The sequence below is a fragment of the Rhagoletis pomonella genome, unplaced genomic scaffold (genome assembly GCF_013731165.1).
Source record: "Rhagoletis pomonella isolate Grant_MI unplaced genomic scaffold, Rhpom_1.0 Rhpom_scaffold_00003, whole genome shotgun sequence".
Classification (NCBI taxonomy): Eukaryota; Metazoa; Arthropoda; class Insecta; order Diptera; family Tephritidae; genus Rhagoletis; species Rhagoletis pomonella.
This window is the reverse complement of record NW_023458557.1, coordinates 5626415-5643668: the sequence shown is the minus strand read 5'-3', so window position 1 is coordinate 5643668 and position 17254 is coordinate 5626415.

Sequence of the window (17254 nt, the reverse complement as noted above, 5' to 3'; positions counted from 1 at the left end):
AAGCTAATCTGTTTACTGATTTCTTTAAACTTCGAGTGTGATTTAGACGCAAATCTTGATATTGATCCTGCATTCGATGTTAGTTCCACATCTGGCTTTGGTTCTTTATGCCTCTCATACAATGATGTATGAAGGGTGTTGTTGATCTGAAGGCTTCCTCAAGAACAGACGTTGATGCATTATCCTTTCCTTAACTTTCACTGATCCTTTCATTAAAAATTATTTTTAATAAGACTTTCCACTGTGGCATTTTTAGATGCTTGGAAATTGGCCTCTAGTTATAAGTCCAATTTTCAAAAGCGAAAACAAAAACAAGATTAGTAACTATAGACCGATTTCTAAACTGTCTACCGTTTCCAAACTGTTCGAATGCATCGTTAAGGATAAAATTTATTTCTCAGTCAAGAGTCTTATTTGTCCAAATTATATATAAATATTTGGTTTTGTACCGGGGCGCTCCACAGTATCAAATCTTGCGGTCTTTAGCGAATATTGTATCTCGGCTTTTTCTAATGCATGTCAGGTGGATTGTATCTACACATTCAAAAACGTCAAAATACAAAGCATCAGTCTTTTATTTCTAAACCACAGTAGATTGTGTTGCCGAATGTGCGCAACCACGGTTAAATGCTGGTTTTCAATAAGATTCTAGTGCGGTTTAGAGATAAAAGAGACCGCTGCTTTGTATTTTGACATTTTGGAATGCGCCCAGACTTTTCGAAAGCTTTCGATAAGCTGTTGCATAGAATTTTAGTCGCGAAACTCGAACGCCTAGGTTTCCATGCTGTTCAAACTGGCTTAAGTCGTATTTGTGTTGTAGGCGATGTGTTGTTACAGTGACCCATTTATCGTTTGATACCTTCGTTGCAACCTCGGGCGTGTCACAAGGTACGGTATTCTCGGGCAATTGATTTTTGTTTTGTTTATAAATGACATTAGTGACACATAGTTTTCTGTATTTGATGGCCTCATATATTCCACCTAACAGTAACTTTGAACTATACAAAGCTCACGTGGATAATGTAATTGCGCTATCTCTGGGCCTAAATGACAACCATCTTTGTTTTCTGGGTGATTTTAACCTGCACTGAAAATAAAATTTCGTAAAAGTGCTACGAAAAACTTTCGTAGTCTTGGTTTTTGTACAATGTACGAAACTTTCGTTCATAGTACGAACACATTTTTTACAACGATACAAGATTTTACGAACCATACGTAATTCAACGAAAGTACTTTCGTAAGTCATTTGTTCAGTACAATTTACGAAATCTTCCGTTTATTTTACGAAACACATTCGTAAAGCACTGAACAAATCTCTGTACGAGTAATTTTGTATATTGTAGGAAGCCATTCGTAATATTTACGTATGGTTTTAAAATTTACGAAATCTACAATTGTGTATTCGTAGAATTTAGTTAATACTTTCGTATAAAGTACTTATGCAGAAACATGTTTTTTAAATTCGTACAATATACGAATATTTTTGTACAATATACTCAATTACCGGCAGTTTAATATTTCATCATATTTTTATGTATCGCGTGTCATTGCGGAATTACTTGTTGGCTGCTGTGAAACGTATAATATAATTTTAAATGTTTTAAAAAGGGATTTGCTGGATAAAATAACAATACAAAATTAAATATTAAAGCTGTGGATATACTATGCTTTTAAGCATACAACGTTTTTAACATCGCCTACGCTGCGCCTTGCGCTGCAATGTGGGACTTGAAAATAGGCAATTTCATCAGTTACCTATCAACGGCAAGCCTAAGCCAGGAGCACTACTTAATGAAATTAAAAGTAAGTACATGTATGACTTTTCACTGAAACTTGCTTTTCAGACGCCTAATAATTTCCTTTAATTTATAGTCAAGGAAACAAACATCGATGAAGCTGCGAATCTGTCAAGTTCCTCTACATAAAAATATTATAATGTTTAATAAAGTAAAACCAGTATTTTTTATGTTCTTTCATATTTTATATCTTATTATATTTAGTTTTGTTGTGTCTCATAGTTTAACACTTTGCATCAATATACTTTATTGAATGAAGTCTAAGTAATAAAACAATATGTAGTATAGAACCTATTCATTTTCATGAACCTATTCGTATGCATATAAATAAAAGACTTAAGTTTTATTATAGGTAAAATAACCTTTTTTATTAATTCTAAACTACAGTGTAGTCAGAAAATTCTTCTTTCGTAGAACGTATGATTGCTTTTATTATTAACACTATAAAAAACATGACTAAAATTATTATTAACACTATAAAAAACATGACTAAAATTATAGCACAACACTTTCATTATATTTTAATCAATAATGTTAAGCGTTTTTGTAAAACGATTTGTTAAACAAAAACGCCTAAAATTAACGATAAAAACAAAATAAAAGTATTGTGATATAATTCGTAATATGTTTTTTACAGTGTGGAGAATGAAAGCAAAATCGCACATTCTCAGAAACAAGCGCAGATTTTACGAAAGTAATTTCGTTAAATATACGAATTATTTCTGTGCATTTTACAAAAATTTCGTAAACAAAAATAAAGAAATAGTACAAATTTTTTTTAGTAAAAAGTACGAAATTCGTTAGTAAATAGTACGAAATTCTTTAGTAAATAGTACTAAATTCTTTAGTAAATAACGGGTGATTTTTTTGAGGTTAGGATTTTCATGCATTAGTATTTGACAGATCACGTGGGATTTCAGACATGGTGTCAAAGAGAAAGATGCTCAGTATGCTTTGAAATTTCATCATGAATAGACTTACTAACGAGCAACGCTTGCAAATCATTGAATTTTATTACCAAAATCAGTGTTCGGTTCGAAATGTGTTTCGCGCTTTACGTCCGATTTATGGTCTACATAATCGACCAAGTGAGCAAACAATTAATGCGATTGTGACCAAGTTTCGCACTCAGTTTACTTTATTGGACATTAAACCAACCACACGAATGCGTACAGTGCGTACAGAAGAGAATATTGCGTCTGTTTCTGAGAGTGTTGCTGAAGACCGTGAAATGTCGATTCGTCGCCGTTCGCAGCAATTGGGTTTGTGTTATTCGACCACATGGAAGATTTTACGCAAAGATCTTGGTGTAAAACCGTATAAAATACAGCTCGTGCAAGAACTGAAGCCGAACGATCTGCCACAACGTCGAATTTTCAGTGAATGGGCCCTAGAAAAGTTGGCAGAAAATCCGCTTTTTTATCGACAAATTTTGTTCAGCGATGAGGCTCATTTCTGGTTGAATGGCTTCGTAAATAAGCAAAATTGCCGCATTTGGAGTGAAGAGCAACCAGAAGCCGTTCAAGAACTGCCCATGCATCCCGAAAAATGCACTGTTTGGTGTGGTTTGTACGCTGGTGGAATCATTGGACCGTATTTTTTCAAAGATGCTGTTGGACGCAACGTTACGGTGAATGGCGATCGCTATCGTTCGATGCTAACAAACTTTTTGTTGCCAAAAATGGAAGAACTGAACTTGGTTGACATGTGGTTTCAACAAGATGGCGCTACATGCCACACAGCTCGCGATTCTATGGCCATTTTGAGGGAAAACTTCGGAGAACAATTCATCTCAAGAAATGGACCGGTAAGTTGGCCACCAAGATCATGCGATTTGACGCCTTTAGACTATTTTTTGTGGGGCTACGTCAAGTCTAAAGTCTACAGAAATAAGCCAGCAACTATTCCAGCTTTGGAAGACAACATTTCCGAAGAAATTCGGGCTATTCCGGCCGAAATGCTCGAAAAAGTTGCCCAAAATTGGACTTTCCGAATGGACCACCTAAGACGCAGCCGCGGTCAACATTTAAATGAAATTATCTTCAAAAAGTAAATGTCATGGACCAATCTAACGTTTCAAATAAAGAACCGATGAGATTTTGCAAATTTTATGCGTTTTTTTTTAAAAAAAAGTTATCAAGCTCTTAAAAAATCACCCGTTAGTACGAATACATTCGTAAAATGTACTAAAAATCTGATGCCCCATATTTTCGTAGTATGTACGAAAACGGTTTTGTACAATCAACGAAAACTTTCGTGGCTCAAAATGACGAAAAATTTCGTAATATTTACGCAAGTTTTCGTTACATTTACGCAGATTTTATTTTCAGTGTAACTCTACCAGCTCTAGTCTTACACCTAATAACATTGCCACAAATCTAGAATCTTACTTTATAGATAGTTTCCTAAGTGTTAATCTAAACCAAATTAACTGTTTTTTTTAATGATTTAAATAGATTGTTAGACCTTACGTATAAGTGACAACATTGGTTCTTCTATATCAAAATGCATTTCGCCGATTTCTGATGCTAGTATTCACCATGTGCCTTTAGAAATTGAGCTTAAATATTTGTGTTTTCAACCATTATGTCTATTGAGGGAATTGCTTTCAATTATACGACTTGTGATTTTCCAAGTTTAAACAAATCCCTTTCGGAAATTCAATGGGATGAGTTACTTATGAACTTGGATACTCACAGTTGCTATACAACCTTTAAATCGACACTCTATGAATTCTGTTTGAATAAGATACCGTTGAGAAAGAACCCTGCAGCAAATCAAACTGGTTCAGAACTTGAGCTGAGCTAGCCTGAAAAGGGTCGGTACTGGTTCTTCATCTATCTCAACTCAATGCTTTCAACTGTCTTTTTTAACATGGCGATGCCCTACGAAGTGACAATTGTCGCCCTCTGCAGAACTTTTGAACTTGTTCTGAGCTGACTCTGGCTTAGATGGCTCTAAGACAGTTCATATAACAACAGTTCCTAGATAGTTCAAAAAGAGTTACCTCCGAACTAGAAATAATTTGGTTAGTTTTGAGCTGGTTCTAAGAAGTATAGTACAGAGCCTTTTCTTTAAATAAGCACGCATACAATTTTGTAAATAAAAAATATATACTTCATTTTATGTTTAAAGAGCTATTTGATTTGCACTAATTTACTTTTTGAGGCAAACTGTGCTTTAAAATTAGGAACATAAAGTGTCAATTATTCCTTTTTTTCTTTTTGCTATTCGTAAATATAATTTATATTTGTTACGTATAATGGGTATTTCTGGGATACTTATAATTAAAAATCTAAACTAAATCGTGTAAAAAATGAGAAAAACGGTGATATATTGAATTGTGATAGCTCAGCGTTAAATTGTATTAAGTGTATTGAAATGTAATACATAGACTCCCCTGCATCTAATAAGAACATATAGAATTTTAAATATTCACAATGATTTTCATGCTAAATATTTTTCGTAAATTTTTTATTTAAGGATGGCTCATAAGTAGTATAACATAAACAAATAAATTCACGTTTCTAACTGTGTTGGTAATTTAGTAGAATTCTAGAAACTATTATAAAAACTTCAATATTTTAAATCAGAGTTTATAAGTATGCAGTTCTATAAGCCATTAAATTTTAGTATAATTAATCGCGCTGATTTAATGTAACACTTTTTACGCACGCTCTTGAAGGTATTCTCCAATTTAAATATTTTCGTTTAAGATGCAAGATTACACTTTACTACACTAAAATTTGAATACTCGATATAGTTATAATAAAAAAAATCTTTATTTTTTATATTTTATTTAAAAATGTTTATTTTTTTTAAATCTGATTACAAGGTAAAAAATTTTGATGAAAAATCGTTAAATTTAACTTTGTTTTATATAAAGTTTTAAAACACGGTTTATATGATTTTGTTTCAAGCATCATGATTTGTTTTATAAAATAATAACAAACAAATTTTAACTCTAAATATATTGTGAATATTTAAAAAGGAAATGGCGCACATTGTTTCGAAAATATGGAGGCAGGTAGAAAAAAGTCATGGTGACAGTTGGTAAAAAAACCGGTTTGACTTAGAGAGGGAATAGTAAAAATCATAAGTACCAAATTTTACATTATTTACTCACCCCCCTTCTTCACGAACGATACATTTCCAAAAAAATACGGGAATGGGCGCGATACCGACTAATCAGTTTAGTTGCATTTGGCGCTGAACCCATTACAGAAAGTGTTTCTTTTTCAATTGTAATTAATTATCTAAATGTCGTGGAATATTCAGGTGAAGGTATTTATCATTTATTTGGTATTTTCCTATTTCCTTACCAAAAAATTTACTTTGAAATGTAGATTATAAAGATTTTTAGTAAAAAAAAGAGTGAGTACCGGTCCGTCAGGTCTTGAAATTAGAGTAATATTTTAGAGAATTTTATGTAGTTTTCGAATATATAATTTGATCTTTGCGCGCGACTTTGCAAATATATGTAATTTTTGATTTTCTTAATTTTTGATTTTCAGCTTCTTTTTGCATAATTTAGCGAAAAGAATTTTTCAAACCATGAAAAAATCCCACCAGATATTGGGAAAAAGCGAGTATTGACACCTAAGTCATTTTATTGTATAACCTTTGTTTTCTGAGAGTGGAAAGCAGGAAACAAAAATTACCAAAAATTCTATCACATTTAATGACTGTGCCCACATTTTTTGTGAGTTTTGAACGTTATAGTAACCCAATCTTCTCCATATTTTATATTTAGGTTTTTCTAATAAAATAAAGACTACAAACTAAATTTCATCGAAATCATTACATTAATGATACCAGTAACGACTTTTTTGGAAATATTTTAGCAGTTGCCGCATAAACTATGTAGAGAACTACATATTAAATAAACGAAAACAGTTTGCTATTAGTTTTAGGGACTAAAAAATCGAAAAAATATAGTATAGCATATCTTGTCAGCTTTCACATGACCAGGATGAGTAACATTGATGACAGCGCAACTAGCAACATATGAGTTTCAACCGTCCAGCTCTGCATCCCTTTTGCAGTAGTTCAGAGACAGTTCTGAAATTTGTGGGGCGGAACTAGCGCTTTGCCAGACTGTCCCTAAATTTTGCTGCAGGGAAGCGACCATACAAGTCACCGTGGTATAATAGAGATTTAATAAAATTGAAAAACATTAAAAACAAATATCTCAAAAAGTTCAAGTCAACTAAGATTCAATCATTCTTTGTAAAATTTCAACACTACCACAAGGAATTTAAGTCATTAAATAACCTGCTTTACAAAAGATATATTCGGAATGCAGAGCGGAATATTAAATCTAATCCGAAATCTTTCTGGGATTTTGTATAATCAAAAAAACTTTGTTCTCTAGCATGCCCAATACAGTATTTCTGGAAAACCAATTCGCTAATACTCCTGTTGAGGCGGTTAATTTGTTCGCGGAGTTTTTCATGTCAAATTATTTAGTTGATGATGGGAGTTTCCATGATTTCTCATCTGAAATATTTTCTTCGGTTAATCTCCGACCTTGCATATATCTTCTGACGAAGTTATGAACGCGATACTTTCCCTCAAGTCTTCTTCCCATTCAGACGCTGACGGTCTGTCGGCGCTTTTACTAAAGGGATGCCCAGCGTTGTCATACCCTTTACAATTAAATTTTAATAAATCTCTTTCCTCGGGTAACTTTATTAATGATTGGAAGATAACAACAATTACGCCTCTTTTCAAAAATTGTAGTAAAAATAATGTACGGAATTATAGGCCAATTTCGAAACTATCAATATTATCCATACTTTTTGAAAGTGTCGTCAAAGACAAAATTATTTCGCGATAAAGTCATTAATCAGCCCAAACCAGCATGGATTTTTATCCGGGCGCTCGACAGTCTCCAATTTAATGGTATTTAGTGATTTTTGCATCTCATCGTTTTCGGACGGATCGCAAGTTTACTGCATATATACTGACTTTTCTAAGGCGTTCGACAGAGTATCTCACAAGACCCTGTTAAATAAAATCTGGTCTGATTATGCATACTTCGCATAACTTCGCACAACTTCGCATAAACTTCAAACTGTAATTTCGTATGTACTTTGTATGTATTTTGTATGTATTCCATTACCCAGAAATTAGCAGAACTTTTAAAAACTTAGTGTATCTGTTGAGTTTAGATTTTGCTTCACATTTTCTTAAGTTACACTTTTAGTGCACTGGTACAAATGGTTGTGCGAAGTTATGCGAAGTATGCATAATCAGACCCTTAGCGTGCCTCCGATTCGTCTCTTCTCAAATGGATCAAATCATACAAGTACAAGATTAGACAAGTCTAATCGGCGCGGTGTAGTTTCGATTGATGGCGTAGTTTCGGACTATTTCGTTGACTCTTCTGGTGTTCCGCAGGGGAGCATTTTAGGCCCTCTCTTACTCGTTCTTTTTATAAACGACATGGCAATCGTTTTTCCTTTTCGAATTATTTGCTTTATGCCGATGATTTGAAGGTTTTTGCAATTGTTAAGGATGCAGCTGATGCAAGAAAACTTCCATTTGATTTGAATAGCCTTCATTTATGGTGTCTTAAGTCACGGCTATCTTTAAACATCAATAAATGTTTTCACATGACATTCACTAGGCGTCAGAAAGCTACTCCTACGCTTTACTCAATTTCTAACTTTGTCCTTAGCAAGGTTACAGCGACTAAAAATCTTGGCGTGGTTTTTGAGGCAAAGTTTTCATTTAATAGTCACATTAATGTTATTCACCCTCATTGCGCGAGTCGTGTCGAATGAAAGTCGTTTTTCGAGAGTCGAATCGTATCGAAAATTTCACGTCATTGCCTAAAATTTCCACTCGACTAGTGTATTAAAACGGAAAAACTTGGCAGCACTGTACAATTTTCGACAATTTTCGTCGTTTATTTATTTCAGCACGACAGTAGACAATGCCAATGTTGTCGAGTCGTACAAGTTAGCCTAATTTGCGACTTACACAATGAGGCTGATTATTTCCAAAGCATACTCGGTAGTTTTGTTCGACGTAATACCTACGAGTTTTCTGATCCTTACACCTTTATGCTTCTTTTTTCGTCTCTGGTACGCTCTAACTTACGAGTACGCGGTAATTATCTGGAGACCATATGATCAACAATCGGTAAATAGGATTGAAAGGATTCAAAAAAAATTTCTGAAATATGCATTGCGATCATTGCGGTTCGAGGATCCCATTCCATCCTAACGGGTGATTTTTTAAGAGCTTGATAACTTTTTTTTAAAAAAAAACGCATAAAATTTGCAAAATCTCATCGGTTCTTTATTTGAAACGTTAGATTGGTCCATGACATTTACTTTTTGAAGATAATTTCATTTAAATGTTGACCGCGGCTGCGTCTTAGGTGGTCCATTCGGAAAGTCCAATTTTGGGCAACTTTTTCGAGCATTTCGGCCGGAATAGCCCGAATTTCTTCGGAAATGTTGTCTTCCAAAGCTGGAATAGTTGCTGGCTTATTTCTGTAGACTTTAGACTTGACGTAGCCCCACAAAAAATAGTCTAAAGGCGTCAAATCGCATGATCTTGGTGGCCAACTTACCGGTCCATTTCTTGAGATGAATTGTTCTCCGAAGTTTTCCCTCAAAATGGCCATAGAATCGCGAGCTGTGTGGCATGTAGCGCCATCTTGTTGAAACCACATGTCAACCAAGTTCAGTTCTTCCATTTTTGGCAACAAAAAGTTTGTTAGCATCGAACGATAGCGATCGCCATTCACCGTAACGTTGCGTCCAACAGCATCTTTGAAAAAATACGGTCCAATGATTCCACCAGCGTACAAACCACACCAAACAGTGCATTTTTCGGGATGCATGGGCAGTTCTTGAACGGCTTCTGGTTGCTCTTCACTCCAAATGCGGCAATTTTGCTTATTTACGAAGCCATTCAACCAGAAATGAGCCTCATCGCTGAACAAAATTTGTCGATAAAAAAGCGGATTTTCTGCCAACTTTTCTAGGGCCCATTCACTGAAAATTCGACGTTGTGGCAGATCGTTCGGCTTCAGTTCTTGCACGAGCTGTATTTTATACGGTTTTACACCAAGATCTTTGCGTAAAATCTTCCATGTGGTCGAATAACACAAACCCAATTGCTGCGAACGGCGACGAATCGACATTTCACGGTCTTCAGCAACACTCTCAGAAACAGACGCAATATTCTCTTCTGTACGCACTGTACGCATTCGTGTGGTTGGTTTAATGTCCAATAAAGTAAACTGAGTGCGAAACTTGGTCACAATCGCATTAATTGTTTGCTCACTTGGTCGATTATGTAGACCATAAATCGGACGTAAAGCGCGAAACACATTTCGAACCGAACACTGATTTTGGTAATAAAATTCAATGATTTGCAAGCGTTGCTCGTTAGTAAGTCTATTCATGATGAAATTTCAAAGCATACTGAGCATCTTTCTCTTTGACACCATGTCTGAAATCCCACGTGATCTGTCAAATACTAATGCATGAAAATCCTAACCTCAAAAAAATCACCCGTTACAATTCGCGCCTGTTGCTAATTGATCTAAGTTCTTTGGAAAAGAGGAGGTCAGTCCTCTCTCTTTCTTTTATTTTCAATGTAATTAATGGCATTACCGATTGCCCAACTCTACTTGAGCGGATTAGCTTTAATGTGCCGCAAAGAAGTCTGCGTAATGTTTATCCTTTTTATGTTGATAACTGCATAACTAAATTTGCGAGTAACGCGCCAATTTCGCGTGCCCTAAAGGAATTTAATGATTTATTTGCTTCTAAGTTAATTGACTTTTCTCTATCTAAATCTGCTTTTGTGAGCCTATTAAATTCAATTATTCAGTAAGCATTTATTGTTAATTTTTCTTTAGTCTGTAAGGTACTTTGTACTGTAGATTTAAAATGAATAAATTAATAAATAATTAGACGCGCTTTAGCCTGATTGTTTCAATTTTTCAGATAATCATTATTTTGTATAACATTTTTAATTTATTAATTTTTTTAATTTTTATAAACAAATGGAAATATTTATTATTTCTCTATTCGATTTTTTGATCGTTTACATTGAATATCGATCTTTATTCTTTAATACATTATTTAAAAAAAAACACGGAAACTTGGGCGGAGTCGCTAGTTATTAATTTTTTTTCGCTCCTGCCACGGGTGCTTTTGCCTTCATGCCGCTTGCCGCGCGGGCTAGAAGCGAGCGTGGTGCAACCAGAGGACGCAAAAAAATAAAATATAGTTATAAACATAAGCATAGATTATTACTATTATTAATTATTTTAAAGTTGTATACATAAATATGTGATACATGTACGTATGTCTGTATTTATGCATGTATTTTGCCTTTACGGAGAAAAATAAATAAAGAGGATAGTATAATCGTTTGTGCCGCAGAAACAAAAAGCAACTTAGCACTTTTTAACACCCCCACAAATTGTTTGCTACTTGTGGCAGCTATGCTGTATACCTGAACGAAATATAATCCTTCGTGAAAAAATGTATTTGTGGATTGCTTTTCAAGGACATATGTACATATGTATGGCTGATTTCAAAAACATATCAATACAATGTTTGGAAACTGTTATACTGCGGTATTCAAACTGTTTGTATATGCAGAGTTGCGACACATTGCAACCATATACATTGCATATTTTAAATATGCAGTATAACAATGAACAATTTTTCTGAATTTTCCATTTTTAAACCACCAATGGTAACCAATAACAACGAAGCGTCAACTTTGTTTCTGATGCGCTGACTTCTCTAGCGATGCGTTTTGATAACTTTTCGAATGTGTTTTGGAAAGGTAGACATTGTCAACCAATTGTAGTTCGGCGTTATGGAACATTATACTTTGTACGTATGCAAAGCAATTGACGTTTTGGAAGTCAGCCTATGTATGTATATGTAGATATGGAAAATTGCTGCGAGTCCGCGCGGCACGCGGCATGAAGGCAAAAGCACCCATGGCAGGAGCGAAACAAATTTATAACTAGCGACTCCGTGAAAGTTTCCGTGTTTTTTTTTCTTTTAAATATTGTATTATAGAATAAGGATTAATATTCAATATTTCCATTTGTTTATAAAAATTAAAAATTAAAATTAGAATTTTTATACAAAATAATGATTATTTGAAAAATTGAAAAAATCAGGCTAAAGCGTGTCTTATTAAATATTATCGTGGAAAAAATTAGCAAGATGCATACTATAAATCGGTGGATAATAAATAATTATTGAATTCATCAAAAAAAAAGTTAATAACAATAACAATTTTGTCATACGTTTTTATCATTGTGCAAGTAAAGATTACTTAATGCACTAATGTTTTTCATCTAATATTAAATAAATTAAATTAAATTAAACTAATCCTCTCACCACATGCCAGTTGTTATGGAGTTTAAAGTGCCGTTGCGTATCAACAACCCCGCATAATACATTTTCCCCCTAAATTAGTATGAAAGCAAGGCACAGCAGAAAGATACAGTGTGAACGTCTTAAGCGCTTGCCGCAGTGATTATATCTACTCGAGCATTTCGATAGATGAAAAAATCTCTATTTTAACGGAGAAGATAAAGGCATCTGCAGGCTTGAAATCAACCAGAATGGTATTCACGCCTAAAAACGCATGGTTCGACGATCAGTGTCACAACCTACGGATGAAAATGTTAGGCTATTTAAATAAGTATAGAAAATGTTTCATGATTTCTCTAGAATTAAATATCTTTCTTTTCGCCAGCAATACTTTAAAATATGTTACCAGAAAAAATTCAGTGGAGATGCAAGGAAATTGATCTTTGAAATAGTGTGAGGAACTCAAGCGACTGGTGGCGCAGAGCCAACTCTCTTAAACGCGCATCACCTGGTGTCAGTACTAGCCTTGTGTTTCAAGACTTCCATGATCATTTCACTGGGCTTCTCCATTAATTGTGGACCCGTTCGTTGACGCACCGTTTCACATGAGGGAGCTGGAACTTGCGCTCAGTAAGGCCAAAAACTGTAAAGCTCCTGGCCAAGATCGCATACCATATGAATTTTATAAATATGCTCCGCAAAGTTTCCTAAATGAGGTTCTCTCTTCACTTAATTTTATTTTTCTTAAAAAACAGATTCCGCCTTCGTTCCGCTCTTCTGTAATAATCACCCAGTTCAAAAGAGGTGACGCTTGTCTCCCGTCTAATTTTAGGAGGCTATCTCTACTGGATACGTTGTATAAGATATTCACTGGCGTCTTATTAAGCCGTATTAATGCGTGGATTGATTGCAATAATATTCTAACAGAATGTCAAGCAGGTTTTCGTAAAAACTGATCAACTGTTGATAATATATTTAATCTGACAAGTATTATTAATCTAAACTTTGTAGCAAAAAAAGAAAACTTTTGTATTCTTTGTGAACTTTTCATGCGCCTTTGATACTGTCCCCCGTAACATGCTTTTCTACGAGCAGACCGTATGAGGCCAGCCATATTATTGATATTTTACGTCTTATATATGGAAATAATACGAGGCAGGTGTGGTTCAATGGAAAGCTGTCGAGCTCGTTTCCGGTTAATCAAGGTTTCCGGCAGGGATGCTTGTTAAGCTCTGTGCTGTTCTCCCTGTACCTTAATGACCGGATTGATAATCTCCCAGGTGGCGTTAAAGTTGCGGACATGACGATCCAGCTCATGATTTATGCCGATGACCTGAGTTAGCTGAGTCTGCATTAGATTCACAAAATATGATAAATGCAATGTATGAGTACTGTATGCTGTGGGCATTAAAAGTAAACTTATCTAAATCAACAAGTCCTTGTCTTTAGGAAGGGTGGCAAACTTTCGGCAGACTGCAGGTGGTCTTTTGGAAATGACCCAATTGAAACTGTAAATGAATATAAGTATCTTGGTATAATGTTTAACCATAGATTTGCCGACACTAAGCACTTAGACACAAAACTTAGCGAGACAAAATCTGCAATATGCACTACTTGGTTAAGTAACATGAACAACCCCCGAATTCAAATTCGAAAAAAATTAAAATCTTTGATGCGGTTTCAAGATCACCCACAGGTGTGGGGTGGGGAAAGTCATGAACAGGTAGAAAAACGTTTGCGTTTCTTTATAAAGAAGCTTATTAAATGTTGTATTTAGAAGTATAGTTCCCCAGTATGTCCACACATTGCGCGCCCATATGTTATTTATAACACGCTGCCTAAGTTTACCTACAAGTGGACTACCGCGTGTCCGTGCCGACGAGTCCATACGACAAGAGGTACCTACTTTCCGAAAAGTTTTTACTCCCTTGTTGCTTAGCAAACTTGTCGAAAAAGAGTTCAAACTTTATGTTGAGCGCGTCCAAAGTTCTAGCACACGCGACCTTTATCCTCATTTAACACCCGTAGGGGTCACATATTTCAACGACGAGCTATTAACTTAATCTTCCGCGCGAGAGGTGGTCTGCTTAACCTTAATGCGAGATCATTTAAAAACGCACCCTCTGTTATATGTGCAGTTTGCAACTAGGCGATGCGGAAAGTATTTACCACTTTATCGGTGTCTGCCCAGCCTACAGCGGTGATTACGAAGCGTTGTTCAAATATTTGCAAAACAGCATTAAATATAGGGATCTTATTATTAATGGATTTGCGTAAGCAGTTTATTGTATGTTCTAATGTGGCTCTCAATAATCTTTGTTACTGCCATAATTTTTAATTTATTTTTAAATTTAATAATATGTACGTATAATATTACAAATGTGTGAATTTGAATTGTTAAAAATAAATATACTAACTACTAATTTGCTCTTAAGAAAGCAGATAAATTTAATTTCAAATTAAAGTTAAGGCTTTGGCTTTTCACTTAATATACACATGGTGATTCCAGCGAATTCTGCTAAGATATGTTCCAAAAGTGGCACTAAAAGCTCGCATATTTACAGGTCTATTATTACCAAACAATTTTACCAATTCCTGCCACCACAATTCTAGGCACGTTGGTAATGCAGTTAAAATATTCAGCAATTCGGCTACGAAGATTTGTGGAAATTCTGGCATTGCATATTTCACGGGGCAATTTATTTACCGGTTACAAAATTTGTGTTACCAGCGCAGAATAGACCTGTTAAACACTTATTACTTACTATCCACAAAACTGCCAAGCTATGTTATTATATTTCAATAAATATACCTTCAGTGTTATTATCCATATTTTTGGTTTTAATTGAATTGTTGAGTATTTCGCTTTTTAGCTCACCTTTTTCGTTTACTTTGCAACCAAAAAAATATGTAAACGCAAACAACAAATTTAATTAACGGTCACCTTTCAATAATGAAAGGTTTTGTAAGAAAAACCTTCTCTCGCTCTAATTTTATCAATGACACTCCCACCCTACTCCTAAAGACAAAATTAGTGATATTTCTTTTCCAAATTTCTTTGCAAGTTTTAAGAACACTTTTAAATTTTTAGTAGTGAAATTTTTACTTCTTAAATTTTAAGAAATGTTTGTTCTTCATTCACTGGCGACAACAAGACGAAATGAGTGAGAATCGTTGGGCTACAGAAATTCAATGTAGGCTAAGGAGACGAAATTCCTTTCAATGCCGAATTATGTTTGTCGACATTGTGGGCAAACCGTATCCATGGGCTCGGCTTAGTCACTGGCGCGATGTTGTAATTGCACACTTACAGAACTTCTCATTTCACGGCGTAGATCGCGTTCTTGTCGCAATCGTTCAGTAGCTGCGTGCCCTTTACATTCTTCCTGAGTTCGACCAGCACGAATCGCCAACCGCGACTGCGTTAGCAAATGTTTGATATTCTGATCGGCGTCATATAATGTCTCCCGAACCCTAAGGCCAGTTTTCCAGTGCACGGCTGGGGTCTAAAATTAGATTAACCGCTCGAGCTGGCCAAGACAAACTCAGTTTACGTTTAAACTTGCACTGAGAAACTGGCCCTAAAAGTGGAACATCAAAGAATTCGGGCTACCGAAATTATATAATTTTTCCACAAACAAATTAATTCTTCATATCCACAAACCGTAAATAGCACCGCAAAGAATTTACAAGGCAAAAAAAAAACATAAAAACAGCTCAAAGTGGACCATCCATTCTCAAAATATACGCGGTCTGGCGTACGCAACTTTGGTATATATGTACATACAAATATTTATTTTTAATAAGCATCAGAGGCTAGGTTAGGTTAGGTTGAAGTGGCTGCTAGGCCCAGAGGGCGCCAGCACAGTTAGGCCCGATCAGGGCCCATTGTGATACCACATGGATCCAAAAAAAACCCCTACTCCTTAAATCAGTTCGTGGAGTCTGCGAACCTTAGCAACTGCTGTATTCCAAACTTAGCAGTCGCGCTTAGATCGTCTAGAAGACCTATACCTAGGAATTTCTGTCTTTTCCTGCCTAGTGCTGGGCAATCGCAGAGTAGGTGCCTTATTGATTCAGGCTCTTCTTCGTCGTGGCAGCTCCTGCAGTAGTCGTTGTGACTAACCGCGAGGCGTTCTGCGTGCCTTCCTATCAGGGTATGTCCTGTGAACAGACCAATGGCCAGTGACATATCGCCTTTATTGAGTGCGAGAATTTCCCTCGATCTCCGTACATCCCATTTAGGCCATGTAAGCTTCGTTGTATTACAGTTTTCAGTGCGCTCCCATCTGGAGGCCGCTTCTTTAAGGAAGTTCTCCTTTAGTAAGAGCTTGCAGGAAGCGAGTGGCATACCCATCCTCTTCCAGGCTGGTGAAAGTGGAGAGGAAGTACCCGCCCTTGCTAGCTCGTCTGCCTTCTCATTTCCTGGTATGTCACTGTGCCCCAGGACCCATACCAGGTGCAAAGCGAAAACTGCTCCGCCATCACGTTAAGTGATTTGCGGCAGTTGGCAACTGTTTCCGAATTTATAGTGACAAGAGTCAAGCGCCATAAGGGTCGCCTGACTGTCTGAGTATATATATATTTCCGTAGTGGCGATAATAGCTAGTTTTAGCCTGTCAACGGCTTCTTGTATGGCTGCCAATTCGGCTTGAAAGACACTACAGTGGTCAGGTAGTCGGAATGATCTTTTTATTCCCAATTCTCTCCGAGTAGACGCATCCTCCTACCCTATTTTTCTAGTTTGGAGCCGTCCGTGTAGAATCTTTTGGCATCTCTAGACCCGGAACTCCTTAGAGCCATGATTCTCTGCTAGGTTGCGTTACGCTATAACCTTTAGTGAAAGTGAGCCTTGGTACAGAGTAGTCCGTCGTACTCGGTAGTTGTCGGTTTCTCAGAATTGTAGTGTGACCACAACGAGCCGCTTTCCAGCTTTTAAGCCCCTGTAGTCTTAGGGCTGCAAATGCAGCGTATTGTCGTCTCATAATATCTATGGGTATGATGTTAAGGATCGCATTCATTGCCATAGTAGGTGTTGTGCGGAGAGCACCACTAATGCAGATCAGGGCCGTTCTCTCCACTCTTGTA